The following is a 17,531-nucleotide window of genomic DNA, read 5'->3' on the forward strand; positions in this document are numbered from 1 at the left end:
GTATAATATTATATTATGTGCAGGGATCTAGAGGATAGCCGGGTTTAGAGGACCAGTATCTTATATTACTTGCAGGATAGTCATGGATGTGTATGTATAATATTATATTATGTGCAGGGATCTAGGATAGCCGGGTTTAGAGGACCAGTATCTTATATTACTTGCAGGATAGTCATGGATGTGTATGTATAATATTATATTATGTGCAGGGATCTAGAGGATAGCCGAGTTTAGAGGACCAGTATCTTATATTACTTGCAGGATAGTCATGGATGTGTATGTATAATATTATATTATGTGCAGGGATCTAGAGGATAGCCGGGTTTAGAGGACCAGTATCTTATATTTCCTGCAGGATAGTCATGGATGTGTATGTATAATATTATATTATGTGCAGGGATCTAGAGAATAGCCGGGTTTAGAGGACCAGTATCTTATATTTCTGGCATGGTAGTCATGGATGTGTATGTATAAGAATATACTATTAAATGCAGGGTTCTAGAGAATAGCCGGGTTTAGGGGACCAGTATCTTATATTTCTTGCAGGATAGTCATGGATGTGTATGTATAATATTATATTAAATGCAGGGTTCTAGAGGATAGCTGGGTTTAGTGGACCAGTATCTTATATTTCCTGCAGGATAGTCATGGATGTGTATGTATAATATTATATTATGTGCAGGGATCTAGAGGATAGCCGGGTTTAGAGGACCAGTATCTTATATTTCCTGCAGGATAGTCATGGATGTGTATGTATAATATTATATTATGTGCAGGGATCTAGAAAATAGCCAGGTTTAGAGGACCAGTATCTTATATTACTTGCAGGATAGTCATGGATGTGTATGTATAATATTATATTATGTGCAGGGATCTAGAGGATAGCCGAGTTGAGAGGACCAGTTTATATTACTTGCAGGATAGTCATGGATGTGTATGTATAATATTATATTATGTGCAGGGATCTAGAGGATAGCCGGGTTTAGAGGACCAGTATCTTATATTACTTGCAGGATAGTCATGGATGTGTATGTATAATATTATATTATGTGCAGGGATCTAGAGGATAGCCGGGTTTAGAGGACCAGTATCTTATATTACTTGCAGGATAGTCATGGATGTGTATGTATAATATTATATTATGTGCAGGGATCTAGGATAGCTGGGTTTAGAGGACCAGTATCTTATATTACTTGCAGGATAGTCATGGATGTGTATGTATAATATTATATTATGTGCAGGGATCTAGAGGATAGCCGAGTTTAGAGGACCAGTATCTTATATTACTTGCAGGATAGTCATGGATGTGTATGTATAATATTATATTATGTGCAGGGATCTAGAGGATAGCCGGGTTTAGAGGACCAGTATCTTATATTACTTGCAGGATAGTCATGGATGTGTATGTATAATATTATATTATGTGCAGGGATCTAGAGGATAGCCGGGTTTAGAGGACCAGTATCTTATATTACTTGCAGGATAGTCATGGATGTGTATGTATAATATTATATTATGTGCAGGGATCTAGAGGATAGCCGAGTTTAGAGGACCAGTATCTTATATTACTTGCAGGATAGTCATGGATGTGTATGTATAATATTATATTATGTGCAGGGATCTAGAGGATAGCCGGGTTTAGAGGACCAGTATCTTATATTACTTGCAGGATAGTCATGGATGTGTATGTATAATATTATATTATGTGCAGGGATCTAGAGGATAGCCGGGTTTAGAGGACCAGTATCTTATATTACTTGCAGGATAGTCATGGATGTGTATGTATAATATTATATTATGTGCAGGGATCTAGGATAGCCGGGTTTAGAGGACCAGTATCTTATATTACTTGCAGGATAGTCATGGATGTGTATGTATAATATTATATTATGTGCAGGGATCTAGAGGATAGCCGAGTTTAGAGGACCAGTATCTTATATTACTTGCAGGATAGTCATGGATGTGTATGTATAATATTATATTATGTGCAGGGATCTAGAGGATAGCCGGGTTTAGAGGACCAGTATCTTATATTACTTGCAGGATAGTCATGGATGTGTATGTATAATATTATATTATGTGCAGGGATCTAGAGGATAGCCGGGTTTAGAGGACCAGTATCTTATATTACTTGCAGGATAGTCATGGATGTGTATGTATAATATTATATTATGTGCAGGGATCTAGGATAGCCGGGTTTAGAGGACCAGTATCTTATATTACTTGCAGGATAGTCATGGATGTGTATGTATAATATTATATTATGTGCAGGGATCTAGAGGATAGCCGAGTTTAGAGGACCAGTATCTTATATTACTTGCAGGATAGTCATGGATGTGTATGTATAATATTATATTATGTGCAGGGATCTAGAGGATAGCCGGGTTTAGAGGACCAGTATCTTATATTTCCTGCAGGATAGTCATGGATGTGTATGTATAATATTATATTATGTGCAGGGATCTAGAGAATAGCCGGGTTTAGAGGACCAGTATCTTATATTTCTGGCATGGTAGTCATGGATGTGTATGTATAAGAATATACTATTAAATGCAGGGTTCTAGAGAATAGCCGGGTTTAGGGGACCAGTATCTTATATTTCTTGCAGGATAGTCATGGATGTGTATGTATAATATTATATTAAATGCAGGGTTCTAGAGGATAGCTGGGTTTAGTGGACCAGTATCTTATATTTCCTGCAGGATAGTCATGGATGTGTATGTATAATATTATATTATGTGCAGGGATCTAGAGGATAGCCGGGTTTAGAGGACCAGTATCTTATATTTCCTGCAGGATAGTCATGGATGTGTATGTATAATATTATATTATGTGCAGGGATCTAGAAAATAGCCAGGTTTAGAGGACCAGTATCTTATATTACTTGCAGGATAGTCATGGATGTGTATGTATAATATTATATTATGGGCAGGGATCTAGAGGATAGCCGAGTTGAGAGGACCAGTTTATATTACTTGCAGGATAGTCATGGATGTGTATGTATAATATTATATTATGTGCAGGGATCTAGAGGATAGCCGGGTTTAGAGGACCAGTATCTTATATTACTTGCAGGATAGTCATGGATGTGTATGTATAATATTATATTATGTGCAGGGATCTAGAGGATAGCCGGGTTTAGAGGACCAGTATCTTATATTACTTGCAGGATAGTCATGGATGTGTATGTATAATATTATATTATGTGCAGGGATCTAGGATAGCTGGGTTTAGAGGACCAGTATCTTATATTACTTGCAGGATAGTCATGGATGTGTATGTATAATATTATATTATGTGCAGGGATCTAGAGGATAGCCGAGTTTAGAGGACCAGTATCTTATATTACTTGCAGGATAGTCATGGATGTGTATGTATAATATTATATTATGTGCAGGGATCTAGAGGATAGCCGGGTTTAGAGGACCAGTATCTTATATTACTTGCAGGATAGTCATGGATGTGTATGTATAATATTATATTATGTGCAGGGATCTAGAGGATAGCCGGGTTTAGAGGACCAGTATCTTATATTACTTGCAGGATAGTCATGGATGTGTATGTATAATATTATATTATGTGCAGGGATCTAGAGGATAGCCGAGTTTAGAGGACCAGTATCTTATATTACTTGCAGGATAGTCATGGATGTGTATGTATAATATTATATTATGTGCAGGGATCTAGAGGATAGCCGGGTTTAGAGGACCAGTATCTTATATTACTTGCAGGATAGTCATGGATGTGTATGTATAATATTATATTATGTGCAGGGATCTAGAGGATAGCCGGGTTTAGAGGACCAGTATCTTATATTACTTGCAGGATAGTCATGGATGTGTATGTATAATATTATATTATGTGCAGGGATCTAGGATAGCCGGGTTTAGAGGACCAGTATCTTATATTACTTGCAGGATAGTCATGGATGTGTATGTATAATATTATATTATGTGCAGGGATCTAGAGGATAGCCGAGTTTAGAGGACCAGTATCTTATATTACTTGCAGGATAGTCATGGATGTGTATGTATAATATTATATTATGTGCAGGGATCTAGAGGATAGCCGGGTTTAGAGGACCAGTATCTTATATTACTTGCAGGATAGTCATGGATGTGTATGTATAATATTATATTATGTGCAGGGATCTAGAGGATAGCCGGGTTTAGAGGACCAGTATCTTATATTACTTGCAGGATAGTCATGGATGTGTATGTATAATATTATATTATGTGCAGGGATCTAGGATAGCCGGGTTTAGAGGACCAGTATCTTATATTACTTGCAGGATAGTCATGGATGTGTATGTATAATATTATATTATGTGCAGGGATCTAGAGGATAGCCGAGTTTAGAGGACCAGTATCTTATATTACTTGCAGGATAGTCATGGATGTGTATGTATAATATTATATTATGTGCAGGGATCTAGAGGATAGCCGGGTTTAGAGGACCAGTATCTTATATTTCCTGCAGGATAGTCATGGATGTGTATGTATAATATTATATTATGTGCAGGGATCTAGAGAATAGCCGGGTTTAGAGGACCAGTATCTTATATTTCTGGCATGGTAGTCATGGATGTGTATGTATAAGAATATACTATTAAATGCAGGGTTCTAGAGAATAGCCGGGTTTAGGGGACCAGTATCTTATATTTCTTGCAGGATAGTCATGGATGTGTATGTATAATATTATATTAAATGCAGGGTTCTAGAGGATAGCTGGGTTTAGTGGACCAGTATCTTATATTTCCTGCAGGATAGTCATGGATGTGTATGTATAATATTATATTATGTGCAGGGATCTAGAGGATAGCCGGGTTTAGAGGACCAGTATCTTATATTTCCTGCAGGATAGTCATGGATGTGTATGTATAATATTATATTATGTGCAGGGATCTAGAAAATAGCCAGGTTTAGAGGACCAGTATCTTATATTACTTGCAGGATAGTCATGGATGTGTATGTATAATATTATATTATGTGCAGGGATCTAGAGGATAGCCGAGTTGAGAGGACCAGTTTATATTACTTGCAGGATAGTCATGGATGTGTATGTATAATATTATATTATGTGCAGGGATCTAGAGGATAGCCGGGTTTAGAGGACCAGTATCTTATATTACTTGCAGGATAGTCATGGATGTGTATGTATAATATTATATTATGTGCAGGGATCTAGAGGATAGCCGGGTTTAGAGGACCAGTATCTTATATTACTTGCAGGATAGTCATGGATGTGTATGTATAATATTATATTATGTGCAGGGATCTAGAGGATAGCCGGGTTTAGAGGACCAGTATCTTATATTACTTGCAGGATAGTCATGGATGTGTATGTATAATATTATATTATGTGCAGGGATCTAGAGGATAGCCGGGTTTAGAGGACCAGTATCTTATATTACTTGCAGGATAGTCATGGATGTGTATGTATAATATTATATTATGTGCAGGGATCTAGAGGATAGCCGGGTTTAGAGGACCAGTATCTTATATTACTTGCAGGATAGTCATGGATGTGTATGTATAATATTATATTATGTGCAGGGATCTAGAGGATAGCCGAGTTTAGAGGACCAGTATCTTATATTACTTGCAGGATAGTCATGGATGTGTATGTATAATATTATATTATGTGCAGGGATCTAGAGGATAGCCGGGTTTAGAGGACCAGTATCTTATATTACTTGCAGGATAGTCATGGATGTGTATGTATAATATTATATTATGTGCAGGGATCTAGAGGATAGCCGGGTTTAGAGGACCAGTATCTTATATTACTTGCAGGATAGTCATGGATGTGTATGTATAATATTATATTATGTGCAGGGATCTAGGATAGCCGGGTTTAGAGGACCAGTATCTTATATTACTTGCAGGATAGTCATGGATGTGTATGTATAATATTATATTATGTGCAGGGATCTAGAGGATAGCCGAGTTTAGAGGACCAGTATCTTATATTACTTGCAGGATAGTCATGGATGTGTATGTATAATATTATATTATGTGCAGGGATCTAGAGGATAGCCGGGTTTAGAGGACCAGTATCTTATATTACTTGCAGGATAGTCATGGATGTGTATGTATAATATTATATTATGTGCAGGGATCTAGAGGATAGCCGGGTTTAGAGGACCAGTATCTTATATTACTTGCAGGATAGTCATGGATGTGTATGTATAATATTATATTATGTGCAGGGATCTAGGATAGCCGGGTTTAGAGGACCAGTATCTTATATTACTTGCAGGATAGTCATGGATGTGTATGTATAATATTATATTATGTGCAGGGATCTAGAGGATAGCCGAGTTTAGAGGACCAGTATCTTATATTACTTGCAGGATAGTCATGGATGTGTATGTATAATATTATATTATGTGCAGGGATCTAGGATAGCCGGGTGTAGAGAACCAGTATCTTATATTTCTTGCAGGATAGTCATCGATGTGTATGTATAATATTATATTATGTGCAGGGATCTAGAGAATAGCCGGGTTTAGAGAACCAGTATCTTATATTTCTTGCAGGATAGTCATGGATGTGTATGTATAATATTATATTATGTGCAGGGATCTAGGATAGCCGGGTGTAGAGAATATGTGTTTGAATTCTTTTGCAGGATAGTCATGTGTTTCACTGGTAGATTTTTATGTAGAAGAATCTAGATTTAGCTTTTTCAGGAAGTTTTTACATTCTGGTAGAATAATTTTAGTTGTGACAATATCTTTACTGTAAACCTTTGAAAGATATTCTAGATGAAGGCAGATGCGCGGATGGTGACAGTTTGTACTTCTGTGATATTGTTTTTTAATCCAAAACTTAAATGTTGGCTAAAATCCTTATTATTTAATTCCAACATTATATCAACATTGGGAAACCTCGGAAGATAAGGAAATAAAAAGCTTTCTTCATAGAATAAAACCCGGCTCTACTATGACTGACGCGTCATTGTCAGCGAAACCGTGAATCAGCACATCCAGCCTGATGGAAGGAAATACAAGGGCAGCAGTTTAGTTAAATGATGAGATAGATATATATATATTAGATATACACATACATATAGCACCAGGATGAGTGCAGCCGGCACCTACTTAATAGCGGAGAGTCATGTGACATTATAGTTAAAGTGAGAGTGATCGTCTCAGTTGCTATGGAAATCTCCATAGATACAAGCAAGTTCTCCGTCCCCGCAGGATGTCTTTTCAATAGGGCTCCATTTAAAAAATTCTGTCTAGAAGTGGAGAGGAGGAGTGTGGGCGAGATGCAAATGTATCCTGATGAAAACCGCATAGGATCCAACGAATATCCACAATGTTAGTTACAAGTCTTTCCTATTCATCAGCTACAGGATATTCTGCAGACTGAATTTGTTCCCAGTAGTATTATTTGCTAAAGTACCGCAGCTTTCCATTGACAAGATGATACAATGGATCATTTCTAATGCTGAAAACACGTCTGACATTTCTGGTAAAAAATAAAATAAAAAAATAAAAAAGTTAAAATACTTGACCTTCATCCAGTAAGAAGGATTAGAAATTAATAATGCATAAAACACGTTAACGACAACTTCAGCTCTGCAACATTAATTAACATTAACAAAACAACAACCGCCCTGCTTGTTTACTGACATGGAGTGACACCAGAGACACCACCATGGAGGTGCGGGAGGGTTCACAGACCACAGACACCACCATGGAGATTCGAGAGGGTTCACAGACCATAGACACCACCATGGAGACGCGAGAGGGGGTTCACAGACCACAGCCACCACCATGGAGATTCGAGAGGGTTCACAGACCACAGACACCAACATAGAGATGCGAAAGGGTTCACAGATCACAGACACCACCATAGAGACGCGAGAGGGGGTTCACAGACCACAGACACCACCATGGAGATGCGAGAGGGGGTTCACAGACCACAGACACCACCATGGAGACTCCAGAGGGTTCACAGACCACAGACACCACCATGGAGACTCCAGAGGGTTCACAGACCACAGACACCACCATGGAGATGCGAGAGGGTTCACAGACCACAGACACCACCATGGAGGTGCGAGAGGGTTCACAGATCAAAGACACCACCATGGAGGTGCGAGAGGGTTCACAGATCAAAGACACCACCATGGAGGTGCGAGAGGGTTCACAGATCACAGACACCACCATGGAGACGCAAGAGGGTTCACAGACCACAACATGGAGACGCAAGAGGGTTCACAGATCCCAGACACCAACATGGAGATGCGAAATAGTTCACAGATCACAGACACCACCATGGAGACACGAGAGGGGGTTCACAGACCACAGACACCACCATGGAGATTCCAGAGGGTTCACAGACCACAGACACCAACATGGAGATGCGAAAGGGTTCACAGACCACAGACACCACCATGGAGACTCCAGAGGCTTCACAGACCACAGACACCACCATGGAGACGCGAGAGAGGGTTCACAGACCGCAGACACCACCATGGAGACGCGAGAGAGGGTTCACAGACCACAGACACCACCATGGAGACGCGAGAGAGGGTTCACAGACACCACCATGGAGACGCGAGAGGGCTCACAGACCACACGTCTCATTGTAGAGGTTTGGAAAGATTCTGCTCTTTGTTCTTCATGAGAAGATGGTATTGGAACTTAAGTCATTTCTATTTTAGCTGTCACAGAACAGGAGAAACTGACTATAATGTCATATCGGAGAGTTTGTGACTGTGGGTAAATATTTCGTAGAATGCGTTATTTGTGGGTATGGGTGAATGTGCATTTAAATGGAAGGGGTTAAATATTTTATTACATGCGATCAAACTAATGGTTTAGTGAAAGTTCCATGACTACGTAATAATTGTTCTGCCTTTACTGGGACAAACATCCGAGCAGTTCCTATTTATAGTGATAGAGATCTACACACACATCTGATGAAGAATTCCTGGGCTTTCATCATCAGTCTGCTACATGCATGATATTCAAGGGTTAACTGCGTAAAGTGTCCCTCATGTATCCATCATCCATCCAGATTGTGATCTCCCTCATGCCATGGTGTAAATCAAACCCGGACAGCAAACCTTAAATTTAATCTCCACATTTTAACACCAGGTCATTTTTAAATCCACAATTTTGTGCTGATTAATTTCTTAATATATTTTTATATTATATACAAAGCTCAAAATCTCTTTTCCAGACATAGAGTGAACATTTCTGTACTAGAACATAAAATCCAGGGAAGTAAATGACACATTGCACATTCCAAAAAAGTAAGCGGCCGGTTTGTAGAATAAGCCATATAAGAATTGTCAGGTGTCGAGCACATGAAGAATAAGAACCTCGTCATTACTGAAATCCAAACGAATAAAATGCCTTGTAGAAAAAGTGTGGAACACGAAGACACGACTGCGGACCACGAGAAAACACGAATCCAGAATCAAAGACAGAAGCAACTTAGTGGAATCTGTGCAGATGGAAGAGATCACGAGGCCCGGGACCTCCAGCCCAGTGGCGTAGCTATAGGGGTCGCAGCGGTCGCAATTGCGACCGGGCCCCGAAGCCTGGGGGCCCAAGGCCCCCCCACCACATTTTCGGGAGGTTACTTATGTAAAAACGCTGCATAAGCAGCATTATAGCTGGACAGATGCCGTTTTCTAAAGGACCTTTAATGACGTCATGCCCATGTGACCTGATTCGCCTTTGAGGAACAGAAGCCACGCCCACCGATCAGGTCCTTCTACCACAGTATAGCAGCAGCAGAGTCGGCAGAAGAGAAAGCACGTCCACCTCTCAGGTCCTGGTGAGCGCTTCCTTAACCCCCTCTCTCCCTGCATCCCACATTGTCTCTTCTTTACTTGTCTCTCCTGACCCCAACTCCTGTAGGGTTTGTTAAGTTTTTTAATTCACCATGCGTTTTGCTGCGATTTTCGTAATCGCGGCAAAACTGGCGCGGTTTTGCCGCGATTTTCGTAATTGCGGCAAAAATGGCGCGGTTTTGCCGCGATTATGAAACTTGCAGCAAACCACACCATTCATATCACAAATTCGAAGATTGCTTAAAAGTAGTACAAGATGCATAAAAACATTAGGCTTAGGGCTTATTCAGACGAACGGGATATATTAGTCCGTGCAACGCGCGTGATTTTCATGCGCGTCGCACGGACCTATATTAGTCTATGGGGCCGTGCAGACAGGTGCGTGATTTTTACGCAGCGTCAATCCGCTGCGAAAAACTCACAACATGTCCGTTCTTTGTGCGTATTTCGCGCATCACGCACCCATTGAAGTCAATGGGTGCGTGAAAATCACGCGCACCACACGGAAGCACTTCCGTGGGACGCGCGTGATTCGCGCAACAGCAGTGAAAAGTATGAATGAAAACAGAAAAGCACCACGTGCTTTTCTGTTTACAAACATCCAAAAACGGAGTGTCATAATGATGGCCACTGGCCTAGCTATAGGGGTTGCAGCGGTCGCAATTGCGACCGGGCCCCGAAGCCAGGGGGGCCCACAGCCCTCCGCACCACATCAATAAAAAGTTACTATAGTAACTCGGGCCGCGGGCCCCTGTTACTATAGTAACAGACTTTACTTACCTTCCTGGTTCCGGATCGCAGCGGAGGTCCTGACGTCAAGCGCTGTGCACAACATCGAGAGGACAGAACTTCCGCCGCGGCTGAAGAGGAAGGTAAGATTAGTAGCCCTGACTGGCGGAGTCCGACTCCCGGGAACCGCCAATCAGCTATTTTGAAGGGGCCGCAGCACTCGTACGAGAGCTGCTTCCCCTTCATTCCGTTCACACTGTGAATCGGTGTCGGCGATTCACAGTGTGAGCGAGTAGTGAAATGAAAGGGAAACAGCTGTCGTACGAGTGCTGCGGCCCCTTCAAAACAGCTGATTGGCGGGTCCCGGGAGACGGACCCCGACACATCAGCTATTGATGGCCTATCCTGAGGATAGGCCATCAATGTTTAGGGACTGCACAACCCCTTTAAGCCTACGATGTAGCAGGCTTAGCGGGCCCATTAGACAGGATCACAGATTGGTAGGCTTAGATACATGGCCCATGTGTGATCCTGTCTGATGGGCCCTGTATATCAGCCTACCACACTGTAGGTTTAGATACTGCGCCCCAGCACACAGTAATCTTATACTGTATAAGATTACTGTCTGCTGGACCCTGTATCTAAGCCTACGTTGTGGTAGGCTTAGATACAGGGTCCCACAGACAGTATCACACATGGGCCCTGTATCTAAGCCTAACACGTGTTGCTAATCGTTTTTTTTGTATGTTTTCTTACAGGTTCGGTCGTTGGACTACGTCGGATTCCAGGACTATTTCAATAAAATGGTTAATGAGGGTTGTGTGTTTTTTATTTTTTATTTCAATAAAATATTTTTTCTATGTCTTTGTGTTTTTTTTTTTAAACTATATTACTACCGCCTTAGTAATGGCCGCCGGCTGATTGACAGCTCCTTTGCTAAGGCGGAGCTTAGTGTTAGCCGGGGCAGAGGCTAACACTAACCCCCATTATTACCCTGGTACCCACCACCACCAGGGGTGCTGGGAAGAGCCGGGTACCATCAGTACTTGACCATCTGTAGTGATGGTCGGCCACTGGGGTGGCCTCAGGCTGGTATTATCAGGAGGGGAAAGGCCAAAAACAGTGGCCCTTCCCACCCTGGTAATGCTTTATTGTATCTGGCTGGTTATGAAAAATGGGGGGGACCCCACGTCATTTAAAAAAAAAAAAATAATAATAATAATTGGAAAGAACGATGTCGGGTCCCCCCCCAATTTTCATAACCAGCCAGATACAACACAGCAGCAGCAGGCAGCATTACCAGGGTGGCCTTCCCCAGCCTAATACTACCAGCCTGCGGCCGCCCCGGTGCCTGCCCGTCACTACAGATGGTCGGGTACTGGTTCGTACCTGGCTCTTCCCAGTACCCCTGGTGGCGGTGGGTACCGGGGTAATAATGGGGGTTAGTGTTGGCCTTTGCATCGGCTAACATTAAGCCCCGCCTTAATAATGGTGGTTGTCAATCAGCCAGCGGCCATTACTAAGGCGGTGATAATAAAGTTGAAAAAGATACAAGCACATAGAAAAAAATATTTTATTGAAATAAAAAAATACAACCCTCATTAAACATTTTATTGAGAATAAAAAAACGCTGTCATTGAAGTCCTCGTATGCGAAGTCCAACAACCGAACCTGTAAAAAAACACAAACACACAAAAATAATCAGTAACACATAAAGAAGCAAAATTATTATTCTTAGCTTTCCTGGGTCCAGCGCTGGAGCCGCAATGTCAGCGAGCTGAGTCCTGTATCTAATCCAATCATGTGTGATTCTGTCTGCTAGGGCCTGTATCTAATCCTATCATGTGTGATACTGTCTGCTGGGCCCTATATCTAATCCAATCATGTGTGATACTGTCTGCTGAGCCACTGTATCTAATCCTATCATGTGTGATTCTGTCTGCTAGGGCCTGTATCTAATCCTATCATGTGTGATACTGTCTGCTGGGCCCTATATCTAATCCAATCATGTGTGATACTGTCTGCTGAGCCACTGTATCTAATCCTATCATGTGTGATACTGTCTGCTGAGCCACTGTATCTAATCCTATCATGTGTGATACTGTCTGCTGAGCCACTGTATCTAATCCTATCATGTGTGATACGGTCTGCTGAGCCACTGTATCTAATCCTATCATGTGTGATACTGTCTGCTAGACCCTATATCTAATCCTATCATGTGTGATACTGTCTGCGGAGCTGTGTATCTAATCCGATCATGTGTGATACTGTCTGCTCAGTCACTGTATCTAATCCTATCATGTGTGATACTGTCTGCTGAGCCACTGTATCTAATCCTATCCATAGTTTATAGGGTCGTAGTGCTATAGATATGCTATGCTGTCTCCTATACACGCATTTTTTTTGGGTGGACACATATGTATTGGGGCTATTTCCCCTGACATTTTAAGTCCTTAGTGACGCCTCTGGCTGCTAGTGCTGCATTGTTGGGTCACTTAGGAGACCCAGCGATACAGCTGAAAGCTGCGGACCGTCGGCCATGAGAAGTTTGCAGGGGGGGGGGGGGGGCCCAATAAGAACTTTTGCATCGGGGCCCATGAGCCTTTAGCTACGCCCCTGCTCCAGCCCCTTATCCAGAGAACCTCCTCGTCATTGGGTCAAGTGAAAAGCAAATCTTTATGGCTTTTACTTCACTCACTATGACTGGGATTTAGCATTTTTGTATTTGCTCTGTCTGGTAGAATTTGTGAAGTTTTCTATTTATTCATAAGATCGCATATAGGCTGACAAAACTAACCGGGCTGATTGTGGGAAAGCAACAAGGTTTTTAGGAACACGACAGGTCCTCTTTAACCCTTGAGCAGTCTCTTACTTCTATACATACAATAGACCACTACACCTCTCAACATCACCCAACCACTGGACATGACCATAATGCAATTCTACTATACACTACATAAAATAGGACACTACAACCCCCAACATCACCCAACCACTGGACTTGACTATAATACAATTCTGCTATACACTATACAGTACATAGAACACTACAACCCCCAACATCACTCAACCACTGGACTTGACCTAAACAACTATATTTTAGACACAGAACACTATAACTGCCAACATAATCTGACCAGTGGACATGACCTTATTACAATTCTTTTATACTCATTACATAGAACACTACAACCCCCAACATGACCCAAGCGCTGTACATGAGCAGAGTACAGTTGTTTTAGACCCTTCCTTTAGAACCTTCACCAGGCTCAGATCATCCTGGTCCTGTACTGCAGGGAATGTCTCGTCCATCAGTGATTATTAGCGGCCTTCAGAAAACACTCAATCATTGGGAGAGCCTCGACTTTCATGGTGGACTGTGGCCCATTCTATGGATCATTGGGAGAGCCTCGACTTTCATGGTGCACTATGGCCCCTTCTATGAATCATTGGGAGAGCCTCGACTTTCATGGTGCACTGTGGCCCCTTCTATGGATCATTGGGAGAGCCTCGACTTTCATGGTGCACTGTGGCCCCTTCTATGGATCATTGGGAGAGCCTTGACTTTCATGGTGGACTGTGGCCCATTCTATGGATCATTGGGAGAGCCTCGACTTTCATGGTGCACTATGGCCCCTTCTATGAATCATTGGGAGAGCCTCGACTTTCATGGTGCACTGTGGCCCCTTCTACGGATATTGGGAGAGCCTCGACTTTCATGGTGCCCTGTGGCCCCTTCTATGAATCATTGGGAGAGCCTCGACTTTCATGGTGGACTGTGGCTCATTCTATGGATCATTGGGAGAGCCTCGACTTTCATGGTGCACTGTGGCCCCTTCTATGAATCATTGGGAGAGCCTCGAATTTCATGGTGCACTGTGGCCCCTTCTATGGATCCTGCTCGTGTGAGGTAACATGGTGCAGCAGGAAACCACAATGAGGATTCCAAAATATTCTTCACTAGTATACGCAATGAATTATCTGATGATTCCATCACTACACCGCACGTGAGAAATCAGGCCAATACCATGGAAGGAGGGAGAACCTCCTGACCAACTGGGACATTAAGAGCCACTTCTGGGTTTGACATAAAGTTCTTTTTTTAAGCAGAAACAATTAGGAAAAGATGTACAAAAGAGTCACCCCATTCATTTGGGATCAGCTCTTTTCAATTTGGAAATAAAACTGAATCTACAAGAACTGAAAGAACTTGTGGCTTCCAATGTGTAGGCGGCTTCAAAGATGTGGATTCCATTTGGCCGTAGGGCACATTTTTCTCAGACCAAACAATCCTTGCACCATCATCGGTAACATTTTATTTCACTGGGTCGGCTCTAGTATGGAAAACTGCAGGTGAGTGACTAATTGGGAATGAATCATCTTGTTATATAATGCGGAGATTCCACCGCGCGTTTACCTGCGTTTGTTTATGTTAAGGTGCAGTATAACGATGGCGACTGATGGTCTATGGAAGTTTCTAAGCGTCTTTTTCTTTGTGCGTTTCTCCACAGTCTGTCGGGCGATCAGCACTTTGCTTGGTTGACTGTGGGCAGAGGTCATGTGGTTGTTCCCCTGGCTGTTTTGCCACTCTGGGCACAGAGTTTCTAATGTTGTATTCAGGCGTTTTATGTGGAAATACCTCTGGTCACATGATCGCCGTGATGCAGTTAATGGGAAGCTGCTGGTGGGTCAAACTAGACCGGAAATAGTCGCTATAACATGGCTGATCCCCCCGCTGTGCAGCGCCTATAACCGTGACAAAAAGGTGTAAAAAAAAAAAAAAAAAAAAGAAGAATAATGTCACAAAGGAACAAACTATAAAAATAAAATAAAGTAAAAATAAATACAAAAAATAATCACCCAAAATCATTGTTACGCGAAACCAGACCCAATTACCCAAAGATAGACGTGTAATATATCAAAATGTACGGTAGACAATGACAAATACAAAGGTCTAACTAGATTACCAGAAGAAATGAACTGAAATGTTATTACTATTATTTTCAAACTATAACCCTGAAAACTGTAAAATAGCAAAAAGAGATGTGTTTAAAAATTATAAAAAAAGAAAAAAACTGCATTGACCACGAAAAAAGTTGAAAAAATCACGTCGCTGGCCCAACAAATAAAAAAGTTATAGCCAAGTAATGTGTGCCAAAAATGGCTAATCGGTGACTGGTCCTGAACCAGATAAAGAGGGACTAAGACCATGTTCAGACTTAGGGCATGCCCAGACGTGGCGGAGTTCTGCATACACTGCGTTGCAGATTCTGTTGCGGCTCTGCCCAAAATGTGCAGTAAATTGATGCGGACTGGCCGCTGCGTATTGAGGTGAAAGTACTTCCCTTCTCTCTATATCAGTGCAGGATAGAGAGAAGGGCCAGCACTTTCCCTAGTAAAAGTAAAATAATTTCATACTTACCCGGCCATTGTCTTGGTGACGCGTCCCTCTTTCGGCATCCAGCCCGACCTCCCTGGATGACGCGGCAGTCCATGTGACCGCTGCAGCCTGTGATTGGCCTGTGATTGGCTGCAGCCTGTGATTGGCCTGTGATTGGCTGCAGCCTGTGATTGGCCTGTGATTGGCTGCAGCCTGTGATTGGCCTGTGATTGGCTGCAGCCTGTGATTGGCCTGTGATTGGCTGCAGCCTGTGATTGGCTGCAGCCGTCACTTAGACTGAAACGTCATCCTGGGAAGCCGGACTGGAGAAAGAATCAGGGAGTTCTCGGTAAGTATGAACTTATATTTTTTTACAGGTTGATGTATATTGGGATCGGTAGTCACTGTCCAGGGTGCAGAAACAGTCACTGCCGATCGCTTAACTCTTTCAGCACCCTGGACAGTGACTATTTACTGACGTCTCCTAGCAACGCTCCCGTAATTATGGGTGCACACACGTAGTCACCCATAATTACGGGAGCCCCATTGACTTCCTCAGTCTGGCTGTAGACCTAGAAATACATAGGTCCAGCCAGAATGAAGAAATGTCAAGTTAGTAAAACCAATATGTTCCGCAGCCACATAACATGAGCATGACATCTGCGGACTTCATTGCGGAATTTTGACTCTCCATTGAAGTCAATGGAGAAATTCCGCCATGAGTCCGCAACAACCATTGTATGCTGCGGACACCAAATTCCGCACCGCAGCCTATGCTCCGCAGCGGAATTGTCTGCAACGTGTAAACGAACCCAACCACAAAGCTGTGGAAGGCAATGGAGAAACGGGTCCGATGCGGATCTCCAGAGCAATTCCGCCACGTCTGGTCATGCCCTAAGTGGATTTTCAGCGCATATTCTTAGGCCACCTGCGCACGGCCGTAGCGGTGTGTGCGGTCCGTGATTACGTCACAGAGGTTGTGGAGTGTCATCCGCGGGCCGTCCGCAATCACGGACCGTGCACACAGAAGATGCGCATTCCTTTCTATGAGCCCGGACCGCAGTGCGCAGCGTATCATTTACAGATCCTATTTTTTTGTGGCCCGGGCAATGCATTGACCTTGGAAACCGCGGTCGTGTGCGTTGGCCCATAGAAAATCATGCAAATACGACCCGCGATTTGCAGTTACGCAGATAGTTTACAGCCGCAAATCTGCGGTCGTGTGCATGAGGCCTTACAGTGCGACTTCTAGTGAACGGCTTCATGAGGGGTCGCCTGATCTGAAAACGTTATTCGAAGGTCATTAATAGCCAATGGGAATTCAGAATATTAAGAAATATTTCAGCTATAAGCTCCACCCTAAACCCGCCTCTTATTACCGTAACGCCTCCATAATCAACTCTTGGTGTAGACTTAAAACAACACGGTCACCTCTAAGACCGACCTATAGCCACAGCGGCGCCAGCCCAGTGATGTATACAATGATATACAATACTCACATAGCGGCACCAGCCCGGTGATGTATACAATGATATACAATACTCACATTGCGGCACCAGCACAGTGATGTATACAATGATATACAATACTCACACAGCGCCAC

At 42.5% G+C, this 17,531-nt stretch overlaps 1 protein-coding gene across 5 annotated transcripts in view; it reads right to left on the reverse strand.

Moving 5' to 3' along the window:
• Positions 1–17,531, reverse strand: part of LRRC4B (leucine rich repeat containing 4B) — a 152,976-nt gene that overhangs the window by 21,917 nt on the left and 113,528 nt on the right. For 2 of the 5 annotated variants that reach the window (XM_075848047.1, XM_075848049.1), the window contains one exon: positions 15,188–15,294. The exons of 2 other annotated variants lie outside the window; for them this stretch is intronic. The gene's annotated coding sequence lies outside the window, so the exon portion shown is untranslated. One more of the 5 variants, XM_075848050.1, reaches the window with a different exon arrangement.

Source organism: Rhinoderma darwinii, unplaced genomic scaffold (assembly GCF_050947455.1).
Source record: "Rhinoderma darwinii isolate aRhiDar2 unplaced genomic scaffold, aRhiDar2.hap1 Scaffold_1586, whole genome shotgun sequence".
Taxonomy (NCBI): domain Eukaryota; kingdom Metazoa; phylum Chordata; class Amphibia; order Anura; family Rhinodermatidae; genus Rhinoderma; species Rhinoderma darwinii.